Consider the following 14,449-nt stretch of genomic DNA (forward strand, 5'->3'; position numbering starts at 1 on the left):
CATCAATGAAGTACTTTGCAATATTCTATTTGGGGGATCAAAATTTCCAGGGATCTGACAAGGCAATTATCAGTGATAAGTGCCCAATTCGAAAGTATAGCTAATAGTCATTACAACAAAATAACTATGATGTTCCAGGAGATCTTTCTAATGAGTTTTTACTTATATTTATTTTATAGATTTGATAGTATTAATTTCTTACAATATATAGCTCTGAAGAAAGAGCTAATAGTCTCTTTTTTTCTCCCTCATACCCACCCCAGGAATTGAGTTAAATGACTTTGATTTTTAATATTCCTCAGTTTACATGTTTGTTTGTTGCTGATACTTGCTATGCCTAAGATTGAAAGTACTGCTCTGAAATAGTTTACTTTGTAGAAAATCTTCTAATTTGGCCAATTCCATTTAAAAAATAGTGACTGCATTTCAGTCATCTGTGACTTCCTCAATGTGAAGACTGTACCACTACCAAAAAAGGCTGTAGCCTTGTCTGCCGTAACTTTGATGGTGGTCTTTGTACATTTCTGTGCCCAAAAATTCCTTTCCTCTGGGCTATAATCTTCTCACAGACAAAGTTCTCCAAAAACTATACTAGTTTTCCTAGGATTATATGAGACATCTTATGGCTGCTTTTGAGAGATTTCACTTCTTTGAATTTTATTCTTTTGAAATGCAAGACTGTTGTCAATTCTTTATTTTTCCCCAACACATGTCCTTCCAAGTTTGACATCTGTGTTGTGGCAAACATAAGCTCTGATTGAAATTTTGTGAATGTTAGGAAGTCAGGTAGGAAATACCTATCTTAACTTGAAAATAAGACACCAAGATAGGACAGCAGTTAAATTTCACATAGGAGTTATGTGGAAAAGAATACAACAACGAAGGTACTAATGGCAGATTAGAAGAGAAAGCTTTATAAAAACTGGGGAAAAATAGGAGTATTAATTCTACTTTCTAAGCACTAAAAATCAGTTGAAGTTGTATAGTAATCACCAATCTAAAATAGAGCTACAGAAGGAATCTCCATTCCAGCTATTTTAACAATGATACTATGGAAAAGCAATGAGGTATTAATTATGGAGAAGAGTATTAGTTTTGGAGTCAGTAGGGCTCAGCTTCTTCTCTGACTCTGACAAACTGGTAAATTAGCTGAACTTGGATCATCCCCTTATATTTTCAATGCCCTCCCAATACCACTTTTCCAGAGGCATTAAGACTCTGTCAATGCAAGGAGATTCCACCTACACATGGAACTCTCTACGCTGATAAAATCTCTGCTCCAAATGCCACCACCCAAAAGTGAAGATATTCTTAGTATCTTCACATTCCCCTTATCTCAGAATGGCCTCATTCCTACTCAGGTTCTATTTCTATGTAGTTCCCAATGTTTTTTCTCTCTATCCTTCTCCCTGCTGGTTCCCCAACAAATCTAAATGTTGGAATATATGAAAATGAGATCTACCCTCTGAAATTCTTAAATCAGTCAGATTAGATTCACTTAGAGACCTCATGTAAGATGCAACTTCATAAACAAGAATTTGGTTCGTTTCTTCACTTTTATTTTTCTCCACTTTCTTTCTTTCTCTTTATCCCCTGTCTTAACATGTATATCTCCTCCCTTCCCCCCTCCCCCCTTGATTTGGTTTTTTTCTGACCTCACTTCTGTCCCATTACCTCTTGCTATATCTTGCTACTGCCTCTCCATGTGACGCAGATTGGCTCTTTCAATCATTGTCTCTCCAGCAAAGTCATTGTAAAATGAGCAGCTGTTATGTAGCTGATAGCCATGATGAGTAAAAGCCAAAACATTGGAGGGGATTCTTGCTGGGAAGACTATTTGAATAAAGGTGTTGCTTTCCCAGTGTTTGTTGGAAAAGAACCATCATTTTCTCCATTTCTGCTCTGGGTAAATAAAATTGACAACTAATGAGAAACATCACAAAGGTAGATAAACAAACCACCCACAATAAAACCTCCCAAATGGCTGATTCTGTTCAGTGCCTGTTTAAACTGTTTCTCCACCCACTGCAAATTTGCCCTCCTATATTGCCTTCTGACAAACATTTCCAGTTTCATGGGAATTGCTACCATGATGCACTTGCATAGCATTGGCACTGGCATATCCCTAACTCAGTGGGGCATTTCCTTCCTGCACTCCTTTTGAAAAGCAGGGTGGAGATTTTCTATGGTAAGTAGCCACATGGATCAGCTGCCTTTGTTTGCACATTACTGAGTTCCACCATTGTAGCCATCTATAGTTGGGGAAGGTACAGAAATCTGCTTCTATTTAATTTATATATGTATTTAAGAACAGAAATACATATGCTTTTCAGTGCCATGTGATAGTAAATTCTTGCATTCACTTGTTCTCTTCCCTTCCTCCCTTACACACAATCTTTTAATCCCTCTACTTCATATTGCTAAAGTTTCGTATGGGGATGGAAGCCATAGCTCCCTTCCCCCACTTTCCCTCCCCCAGTGAATTTTTTGTAGTTGTAGTTAAAGAAAATGTACTTAATTAAAGCAGCCCCAATGCCTTAATGTAGCCATTCCTGTCATTTATGGGTGCCAAGCACTAATTTCTTTATAAAAATTAATTTCTTTTCTTCCTTAACTTTTTGCTGCATGTTGCAGCCCAGATCTCTTTGATTGTTTTTTTTTTTTTTTTTTCTGGAGCAGGAGCCACGGCTGCCTCTTATCTGGTGTGGGTCTTACTCTTTGCCTCATTCTACCTATCACACTCGTAGAAGCTGACACAGCACATCAAAATGCTCTGCTGTTGCCAGAAGATTTAGTGGATGTTAATTTCACTTGTCTTGCCTCCTGTGCCAACCGTTCCAGTTTACTAACAAAGCAAAAATGTAAATAAGCCCAACAATTTTTTTTATTTTTATTTTATTGGCCAAAGGCTTTTGTCAGCTTTTTTCTCCTGTGCCATGTAAGCAGCAACAGTGTTTAAATATTAAGAAGGGTGCGTTTACTGTGGGAGATCGCTGATGGGCTGGGCAAATATTAACCCATCAATATCCAATAGGATTTTTTTCGGAAGTTCTGCCACCATTTTTCTTTATAAAATCTGAGGGAATTTTAAACTACTCATGATAATTCATCAAGTGTGTTAGAGACAGGAAGTAATGATTTCATGGACTTTCCATTAATTATTTCCCCCCCAAATATTTCACTCCCTTGTCTTTTTTTCTTCCTTATCTTTTAGCATTAGCACCAAAGCAAATTTCAGATGAAAATAAGTATTTTTTTCCTGAAGTTCAGTGACCATTGCTTATAAAAATAAACCAAAAAAGAATAGATATCCTGTGTCACTATTACCAAATGTTTAGTTTATATTGTACCTATTCTGCCCATATAAACTCTAGATAAAGTGAGCATGGAGACTAATCAAAAACATGTTTCCTGACATCATAGAAAGTGCATCATTTTATTAATGTCATATGACATATCTGCATTTTTATACATAATATCTTTTTTAAAAGCTTTTTATTTTTAAAACATTTTAAAACATAAAACATAGTTTTCAACATTCACCTCTGCAAGCCCTGTGTTCTAAATTCTTTTTTCCCTCCCTTTCTCCATCTCTTCCCCTACATGGTAAATAATCTAGTATATGTTAAATATATACAATTCTTCTATACATATTTCCACAATATCATGCTGCACAAGAAAAATCAGATCAAAAAGTAAAAAAAAAAAAAAAAAAAAAAAAAAATAGAAAGAAAAATGCACGCAAACAACAACAAAAATGTGTAACTACTATATTGTGATCCACAATTCTCTTTCTGGGTGCAGGTGGCTATCTTCATCACAAGATTATTGGAACTGCCTAGAATCATTTTGCTGTTGAAAAGAGCCAAGTCCATGAGAATTAATCATTATATAATCTTGTTGCTGTGTACCATGTTCTCTTGGTTCTACTCACTTTACTTAGCACCAGTTTATGTAAATCTTTCCAGGCCTTTCTGAAATCATCTTACTGATCATTTCTTATAGAACAATAATATTCCAAAGCATTCATACACCATAACTTATTCAGCTATTCTCCAACTGATGGGCATCCACTCAGTTTCCAGTTTGCACATAATATCTTTATAGTTATATGTAAAACATTGCTTTCCAGCATAGAAGATAGGGGAAAAAATGAGTTTTTAAAAGTTTGATATATTTTCTTTTTTGATTCTTTCTTTTCCCTTTTTTGGGGGAGATCATTGCATTCTCTGTTTCCTTCTATCCTCTTCAGTGCAGCTATCAGAGTAAATTAAAGAATTTTGGGAGAACAGAAAATAAGAATTGATGATGTGATCATGTGAAATGTAAGGCCCTGGAGAAAAGGGAATATTATTATAAACTCTTAGTTGGATGAAGGCAAATGTCTTCTCCTCTCCCCCACCAGCCTGGGATCTATGTGCATAATACATAGGATGAAAGATGAAGTTCCACCCATGTACTCTCTGCAGTTTTCAAACTATTTCAGCTTCCTTCAGCTTTTTTGAAACTAAAATATTACAGATATCAAAGGTTTTTATCTCCATTATAATGAGTATGGCAAAGATGTTTACTTTATACTAGTTAATTTACACTAAGTTTATCTCTCAAGAACTTTGCTGACAGATCAATTCCTACAGGATGAGAGAAAGAGCCCTAATGACAGCTAGGTATGATGTTCTTCATCAACTTGAGAAAAATCTTATATGCTACAAACATGAACTGAGGAGAATGTTTAGAAAAGTAAGAGTTCTCTCTTACTTTTTTTTTTTTTAAACAAGTAAGAGTAGATAACAATCTACACTGACATGGCTACAGATACATACAGGAAAGTAATTTGGCTATAAAGCTAATTCTCTTGGTTAATTTGACATTCAGACAAGCAGGCACTGGAAGGATGCTTAATGGAAAAGAGAAAAATGAAGAGCAGTTAAAAGGTAGTCATAGGCCAAAGTGAACAGGAAGGTTTTTAGGTGATAGGAAATGATAGTTCCTAGTCTAATTTGTCACAGTTAGTGCTCAAAAGATGAAGAATGATTGTTACAAATCTGATTTTTTTATGAAGAGATTTCAAGACCTAGATTTTTTTAGATGTTTAGGCATCCATTCTTCCTAAATGGATAGTTTATCCAGTACATGGCTAAAAACTGTGTGTGAAAAAAATATAGAAATTTTACGTGAGTCATAGCTAAATATAATAACAATAGCTGACATTTACAGGCTTTAACATTAGTAAAGTGCTTTTACAATATTATCTCACTTGAACCTCATAATATCCTTGGAAGATAGATGCTATTATTTTCCCCATTAATACAGCTGAGGAAACAGTTTAAGTGACTTGCCCAGGATCATACAATTAATATGTGTCTGGAGCATGAATTTAGTTCTTTCTGAATATGTGGCTACTGCACCTTCTAGATCCCCCCATGAATCCATAGCGTGAGTAACTTTCTTCCCCATACCCTACTGCTCTTTAAAAAATAGCTCATTAGACTGTGTGCCTTTTTTTTTTTCTAAGTATAAAATCTTTACTCAAATTCTAAAAAAAAAAAAAAACAAAAAAAAACCTTAAAAACTAAACAATAGTATAATTAGTACATTTGGGCAGAAAAATTAGCAGATATGCACAAAATTAACATTACATAATGTTAGATTCATTATATACCAGAACTGTATTACAGTAATTATTTTACAAATGTTAAAAATGATTTGTAATATATTAAATGTTTATCTGTTAGACATCAATGTCTCTTTATTAAGAAAATGAGGACTATTTAATATAGGTCAGTGCTATTTTGCCCATTTTTAATATCTAAAGGATCACTTTTCATAAGATGATAGGGAGAATATATATTAGAATCTTAACTAGTTAAGTCTTGTCAAACTAAAGGAAGAGGTATTGTGCAGATTCCAAGTTAAATATTAGTTTGAGGTCCCCTAGTATTCCTGTTATTGGAAACCAAACTTGTATAGCCAAATTCATGAATAATACTGATGGAAGAATAAATCATTTATCAATACATATACAATTCTTTCATTCCTTGTTATAATATTTCTTCCTCATTCTTCATCCAGACTTGTTTCTTTTTTTTTTTTTAAATCTAAAAAATCATGAGTACGCTCATTGTACATATAAGATATTCCTTCTACAGCTGATGGTCCATTACAACATTCACAGGGACACTATCTGAAAAAGATACCTCTTGTCCACATCAATTTGCCAAAGCAGAGCTACTACCTTAAAGAGCACATACTATAACTCAGAGATTCAAGGCAGACTGTGTGCCTTAATGGAGATTTTTGCCCACTAACTTGACAATCATATTTTGCTCTTGTCAAACTTCTTATGTATTGTGTATATGTCAGGGAGCCAAATTTTAATAGAGACATTAATAAATTTGAGAGAGAGCCAAACTTTATCATGAAAGTGGCTGAAAGATTTGGGGATGTTTAGAAGAATACACAGTGGCTATCTATAAGTCTTTGAAAAGCTTTCCAAGGAAATCGGAGATAGACTTAATTTGTTTAGTAAGGGAAGTCAGAGCTAGAAACAAGAAATAGAAGTAAGGATAAAGTTATCTTAATTTCCAATCAATAAAAAGAAAATTTTCTTAAAGGTGAAGTGAGTTACACTGAGTTTTCAAGATCACTGGAAGTTTTCCAATAGAGACTAAACATTTGTCAAAGATTTTATAGAACAAATTTCTCCACAGGAGAAGAAATTGGACAAAATGACTTTAAAGGCTCTTTTTAATTCAAATAAACTGACATCTATGCATTGCTTACCACATGCACAGGAATATGTTAGTTCTTGGAGCAATAAATGTAGTTTCATGTTGGTTGTTTAGCAGAGGGATATGATAGCAATTGCCCCAAAATTGTATAAAAGAAGAGTGTTTTATGAGGTCAAAGAGAAGAAAGATTTTATTAAGACCATCAACAAAGCTTTCACAATAATATAACTCATGTTATCTATCATGAGAGAGAATTTTGAGATCTACCAATCATCTTGAGTTTCCCTGAAAGGTAGATAGTCCAAGTGTTATCCTCTTTTTTCTGAGAAGTTAAATGACTTGTCCATTATCACAAATCTAATAGGTTTTAAAGATGGCAGATGACACTTGAATGCAAAGCTTTTTATTCAAATCTGGTACTCATTTCACAAACAAGACCACCCTCCAGATGAATGCATTTAAGTTTAACCTTAACAGCATGGATAGAATTTCAGCAGGTTGGAATGAGAAGAGAATACTATTAACAGCATGAAGAGAGAGGAAGTAAAGCATAAGCCTTTCATCCCATTTGGCTCCAGCATGGAGGAGAAGGGAAAAGAAGTATGAGAAGGCTGGAAAGATTGGGTGGTGTCAGATGCTTGAGAGTTTTAAATGCCACTCAGAAGGTTGAACCTTCCTTACTAGGAAATAAAGAGCCAGCTATTGAAGAGCTGTAAGTAGAGAAGTAGCATTTAACCTGTCAGTGGCGTGCAGGATTCTTTGTGGTTGGGAGAGAGCAGAGGTAGAGGAATATTGCTGAGATGATGGCAGTAGTCCATGCAAAGAGTAATGAGACTCTGAATTAAGAGTGGTAGTCATGGTTAAACTGACAAGATCTAGCAGCTGCTTAAAGGTGGGAACTGAGAGCAAAGGTAGAGTTAAAGATAACAAATAACCAAGATTTGACAGGGGAGATCATGAACAATAAAGTCATTGGTAGAAATGATGAAATCAGAAGAAAGAATAGGTTTTTAAGGAAAAAAAAGATTAGCTCATTTTTTGAAAATGTTGAGTCTTAATTTTAGGATTTAATTCGTTTCTATCTAGTGAAATCCTAGCATGTGAATTTTAGTGAAAACTAGATAATTTCAGAAATTGTTTTTGAATGCAAATGGGTCTTGGATATATTCATTTTCACTGTAACTTTGGTGTAATCTTAAATGTTATAGCTTTAGATCATAGAACTTATTTCACTTAAAAGCAAGCATTATAACTTTACCTGGAAAACTTTAGGGAATCTATCAAAAATTTTTTCATGGCTTCGCCTTAGAACAGCTTATTCTAAGGATGATGCATGCTGGTTATTGGCAAACTGAGCAGAATATATAAAACACACACACACACACACACACACACACGCACGCACATGCATACCACACCACATCACCACCAAATGTGGTTGCTCTATCCATGTTTTTTTTTTCCCATGGTGTTACACAAAACTGATTTAGCAATTTTGCAAAACAAGGATACTGATAAGACTATATTTCCCTTCCTGACAAGGAAAACATTTACTTGTATGCTGCACACAAGAATAATTTTATATTCATTCCAACTGAGGCTTTTCTTGGGAAGAAGAAAGGAAATGGAAGTTCTAAATAGATTTGGTGGATTAATAATGAGGTTCAAAGCCTTTTACCTTTCTTAATGGTTCAAATTCAGAATTGGGACATTTTTCGTTGTTGCTTATCTTTTTCTTGCTGTTCAGCCATTTTTTAGTCACTTTTGACTCTTCATGACCCTATTTGGGGTCTTCTTGGCAAAGCTGCTAGAGTAGTTTGCCATTTCCTTTTCCAGTTCATTTTACAAATTAGGAAAGTGAAGCAAATGGGATTGTGACTTGTCCAGGACCAGACAGCTCATAGGTACTTAAGGCTATGTTTGAACTCATATCTTCCTGACTTGATCTACCTTTTATCTACTGAATCACCTAGCTGTCCTAGCTGATTACCCTCAGTGATAGTCTCATCTGGGCTTCCAAAAAACAGTCACTTATATTGCTGATAATGCTATTAAATTGTAGTTTGGGTACTGAGACTCTTATGCATGTGCATTTTTATTATTTAATTCCTTCAACTGAGTTAAATCTTTTACTTTCCCACCCCAACCCTCTTTCCCAGTTTTGAACTTATATGCCCCACTTGTATCACACCACTTACCCTCTTTAGGATCCCTCCCTCTCCCCGTTGAATCACTTCCCTTTATTCTACCTTTCCCTTATTACTCTTTTTTTTTTTTTTTTTTTTTTTTTTTTTAGTAGCTTTTTATTTACAAGTTATATGCATGGGTAATTTTACAGCATTGACAATTGCCAAGCCTTTTGTTCCAATTTTTCCCCTCCTTCCCTCCACTCTTTCCCCTAGATGGCAAGATGACCAGTACATGTTAAATATATTAGAGGATGAATTAAATGCAAAATAAGTATACATGTCCAAATCATTATTTTGCTGTACAAATAGAGATAATGAGAAAACCAACTGAAGATTTTTGAGCATGTAGTTGGCATGGTTAGGTCTCTTAAAGGATTACATCAAACTCAAATAGAAACATATTTTTAGGGCTGCATATTGACTTAGAAAACTATAAATCAACATTAATACTGTGGGATTATATTTTTAAAAAATATTTTTCAATAGTATTTTCATTCTTGCAGATGAGGGAGGCAGGAATTTGACACTTTTGCTTTAAAGTATTTTAATCATAATAATCCTGTGAGGTAAGTAGGGCAGATATTATTAACTCCATTTTACAAATTAGGAAATTGAAGCTCAATGAAATTGTGACTTGTCCTGGGTCAGAGGGATAATTATGTCAATAAGTTCTAAAGCTGGAACTAGCACTTATTTTTCTTAATTCTCTGTTTTATTTTCACTATGACCCATTTCCTCCTATTCTCTATTCACCCACTAGAAATGAGCATTTAGATTTTATACAATTTCATGTGTTTTTACTTAGATTGCATGATTAATTTCTTCCTTTTTTTCCCTACCTTTTGTAGATTAAGCATAAATCAAACATAGAAATCCCCAGTGTCACAAATATATTATTTTTTTTCCCTCCTTTTTTTAAAAGCTTGGTAATATTACCAGTGACTAATGTTTTTTTTTTTTTTTTGCTATATATCTGGCAATTCTCTTATCAATTTCTTTTGATGCTATTATCAGGGAGCACAGAAAAAACTTTTTAAACACCCACTTTGGTGTTTGTCTTTTTTTTTTTTTTTTTTTTTTTTTTAAGTTGAATAGACTGTCACCACTCTGAGCTTATGGTAAAATTGAACTGGCAGTATGTCTTGAGTCAGTGCAACATGCTTCCACAGTTTAGTTGCTGTTGGCATTGAATTCAATTGTTGTGTCTTTTCACTGAGAAGTCAGAATGCAAATGAAAGTATATTGCAAATGCTTCAAAAAGTTCATTTTAGTCTAGAGGAAATCCACTAATTGACAATGTTGTTAGAGATGGAGACAAAACAAAATATAACACCTGGCAGTCTGTTATGGTCTGAATATTTCCATAGGCTGTATTCGAGTCTTTGTGCAGATGACTAAATTTTCTAAACATAATGCTTAGTATTTAGAGGAGAAACCCAAGCCTTTTGCAAAGGGAGTTATGTTTATGTCCTCAAATAATTGTGAAGTGAAATTATGATGATGCATTGATTGATTACAGCCGTTAAGTCTCTTAGTCATCAGTTTCATCCTTTCCTCTCAATTCCCACACTTGCACCTTTGATTTCTCTTCCACAACAGGGTGATGTGGGTTGTCATTGACTAATGAAGAACAGAATTGGTTTCGGCATGAGACAAACGGAATGCCGACACCAATCCCAAAATGCATTAATCTTTAATAATCCACATCTGCATGTTTATAAATGATATAACCAGGGTTTGTTAATGTTGATATTCCCCCTTCCAAACAGAAAGTGACATAGGAGTTTGTACTTGCAAACTACATTAAAGGCACACAGCTGAATGCTCAGAGTGTGACCTTGCTGAGGATACCAAAATTAATGAATCTTTTAAGTTGATTAAAAAATGTAATGTGTTGCAAGGACTCCCAAAGCAATGATTGGGATTTACTGTTATTGGATAAGCTAGGCGATTTTCTAAAGAAGGCCAACTCACCCAATTATTCCTTAAACTTGTTTCCTTTCTTGTTTTCTTAATTCATAATTCCCTTGGCTGGCTTTGGTCTCTGCTCTTGCTGTTTGTGTTGGCCAGTTTATAAGCCACTTTATATTACACATCTGCATAAGGATTTTTTTTCATAATCATATATGACCATATTAACTTCCAAACTAAAGTTTTCAACCCTTTTAGGTAACTTAAATTTAGGAATTTAAAGGAAATGTTTCTGTGACTGAAAAGTTTGAATAGAATGTTGCCTTAGTTGGTTGGCTATGATATCACAAATAAATCTTGACTTTCTGCCCCACCTCCCATTTTTCTGCTAAACATGTCCTAAAATGTGCTATTTTCTGTTGGTGTTTTTCTTCTTTTAAATATAATAGTTCTCTCTGGGAAAGAGCAGGTTTCTTAGGGGAGGTTTTCTGGAGGCAGCCTTAGTTGCAGTTGAAAGTAATAATCACCTCAAAATGCAGCCAGGTGATAAAAGTTCAGATCTTTTATTGCCTCCAATATAGCCTGGTTAGCTTAGAGGCCTACCTCTCTGCTTGGTTCGAAGAGCTCCCTCCAAATGTCTCCAAAGCCAAAGGTTTGTCCTTCAGCCCAGCCAGCACAAAGGTGAATCTGTCTTGCCTCTGAGAGAAGGCTTCTGGCTCTCAATCTCCCAGAATGCTCCTCTCTGACCCCAGTCAATGTTTGGAAGTAAAACTCCTCACTCAGAGGGCTTCTGGCTGAACTCATTTAAAGTTCCCCTCTCATTCTAAATTCAGCTGAACTCTCTTAACTGGACCTCTGCTTTCTTCTTATATATCAGAGAGTGGGATTATGGGTTTTCTCCCATAGTGCACTCTGGCCCTAACAGCTTCAAGGCAGGTGTGAATTCAGATATCTCATACTAAACCCTGAAATCTCCCAAATGTGTGAACTCCAATGAGTAAAGGTGTGAACACAAGCATTGTATCAATTAGTTCTACTTAGTACCTTGTTTCAGGTTCTGGCCCAAAACATTTCCTTGTAAGATACTGAACCATGCTAAATTAGATAATTATTGTCTCTATCAACTCTAATGACTTAATAGTTTGTAAAGATTCCAACAATTTCCCTTGAAGGAAAAAACAACAACAACAACAATAAATTTTCATAATTGATGATATGTAGCTATTTTTAATCTCCTTCAAAGAATAGATTTTTCTCTTCATTGGTGCATGTATGAAGCCCTCCACATACTCTAGGCCTTTGTATCTTTTATTTGTTTCCTTTCATGTGTCCTCCCCATATTCAGTAATCTAAAGTTCTGCTGGTTCTTTCAAGATGTCTAAGACATCAATGTACCACTTAAATTGTCTGTCCAGTTTCTTTCTATGTGACCACCACCTTCTTTTCCAAATGAAAGATATCCCTGACTTTGTTTTTCTTTTTTCTTTGTTTTCCATAAACATACATTACTATTTGAAATGGTTTGTACCCATTTTCACCCTCCATGTACTTCTCATTTCCTTTTGGGAGCTTACAGTTTTGACTTCTTTGAAATTATTCCAGCCTCATCATTAGGTGAATCCAGAGATAGTACTTTAAATAAAATTCACAAAATCTAAAAATTACATAGAATCGAAACATCAAATTTGTCTCTCATTTCTAAATTTGGGATTGTTTTTAAATGAATAAAAATAAAACTCGGTGTAGAAATCTGTTACAAAGCCAAATAGATCATTTAGATACAGGTATTACTCCTGGAATTCTCACCATGTATAGTTTTTTTATCTTTGAAAATGGAATTAGAGTAGTATCCTGAGCTTATCAGAAAGAAAAAAATTAACGAGGAAAAACTTATTGAGCTGATGACTTGAGAAATTTTTCCTTCTTATCCTGTTTTCATAATCTTTTACAAAGGAGAATGACTATAGTTCCACATTTTTAAACTATACCTCTCCTACAGCAGTTTGATTGGGGGATGGTAACATCCCATGAATCATGATGTATATAAATCTCTGAATTGGAGTCACAGTTCAAGCTAGGAGCAGATCTAGCCATACTTCTCCCCCTTTTTGAATAATCTAAAGCTTCTGAATCAGTCATTTCTCCATCTGTGTAGTGCTGCATAGCACTTGTATGGTGAATCCCAACACAAAGTGTTTAAAATCCATCCTTCTGCTGTGAGTTATGTTGTAACAGGAAAATAGCAGAGCACCCCAGAGTTATGCCTGTTTATTAAAACTTTGATGATAAAACATATTGGGATCCTATTCTATTGACAGGCTTATTGTTTGAAAAGTCTCCTGATCCACACTAAGAAATTTGAAGTAAATGATTAAAAAAAAGAAAAAGTTTATTTTTTTTTTTAAAGAAGATACACATTTCACTTTGCAAACTTTCTCATAACTTTATTTTTTGCCTTATGTTGTCTTGCAATGGTATAAACATTGTCTAAGTAGTCATGTAGATTGGTTATTATAAATTGAATTTATTTGATGGTTTAAAAATTAATAAAGACTAAGTTGGAAAATAAATAACTCCAAAGAAAATATGATTATCTCAATCACTTTGTACATTTTAAGTTGAACTAGCCCAGTGGATAGAATGCTAGACAAAAGTCAGGAAGATGTGAGTTCACATATTATTTCAGACATTTATTAGCTGTGTGAGATCCCGGATAAATCATTTAACCTTGTTCTAATCTGTCATCTGTAAAATGGGGATAATAACAGTATGACTTACAGGGCTATTGTGAGAATCAAATGAGATAGTATATATAAAATGTTTCACAATCCTTAAAGCACCCCTCCCCCCAGAAAAAGGTGACCATTAATATTAGAACAATTACTACAATCACCACTACCTGTACTACTGCTATCATCACTACTACAACTATTATTGCTGTTGCTGCTGCTGCTGCTGCTACTACTACTACTACTACTACTACCCTACCATTAACACCATCACCACTACTACTATAGCTACTACAATTGTTGCTGCTGCTACTGCTATTACTACTAATACAGCAATCTCTTTTATCCATTCTTTCCTGCACAAAGTAACCTCCCTCTTTTTAGAATATTGACCATCTTAAAATTCAGAAGAGGTCTGTCTGTCAACATGCTTGGGAGGATATCTTCTATAGGTTACCAACCAAGAATCTATAGGAAACTGTCAAGATTTATTCAGAACATTAGCCAGGTAATGTTCATATTAGCAAAACAGCTGAAGTCAGCACGAGCTGATGAACACTGAATTTGACTTTTTTGGTACATGTTGGACATTAGCCAACCAGAATTTCAGAATTTAGGAGATATAGATACAGACATTTTTTATTTATATATATGTGTATATATATATATATATATATATATATATACATATACACACACACACACACACACACACACACATATATATTTGTGTATATATAAACATACTTATACATATAGTATTTATATGTGTATATGTATTCATTTCATATACAGTTATATTAAATTATTTGGACTAAAAAAAAAGAGTCTATAGAATTCCTAGTCAAATTCCCTTGTTTTATGGTTGAGGAGATTGAGGCCCACAGAA

The 14,449-nt window shown here is 34.4% G+C and overlaps 1 protein-coding gene across 2 annotated transcripts in view; it reads left to right on the forward strand.

Moving 5' to 3' along the window:
• The window catches only part of ARID1B (AT-rich interaction domain 1B), a 535,516-nt gene that overhangs the window by 410,032 nt on the left and 111,035 nt on the right, over positions 1–14,449 (forward strand). The gene's annotated exons all lie outside the window — the stretch shown is intronic.

Source organism: Antechinus flavipes, chromosome 4 (assembly GCF_016432865.1).
Source record: "Antechinus flavipes isolate AdamAnt ecotype Samford, QLD, Australia chromosome 4, AdamAnt_v2, whole genome shotgun sequence".
Lineage (NCBI taxonomy): Eukaryota > Metazoa > Chordata > Mammalia > Dasyuromorphia > Dasyuridae > Antechinus > Antechinus flavipes.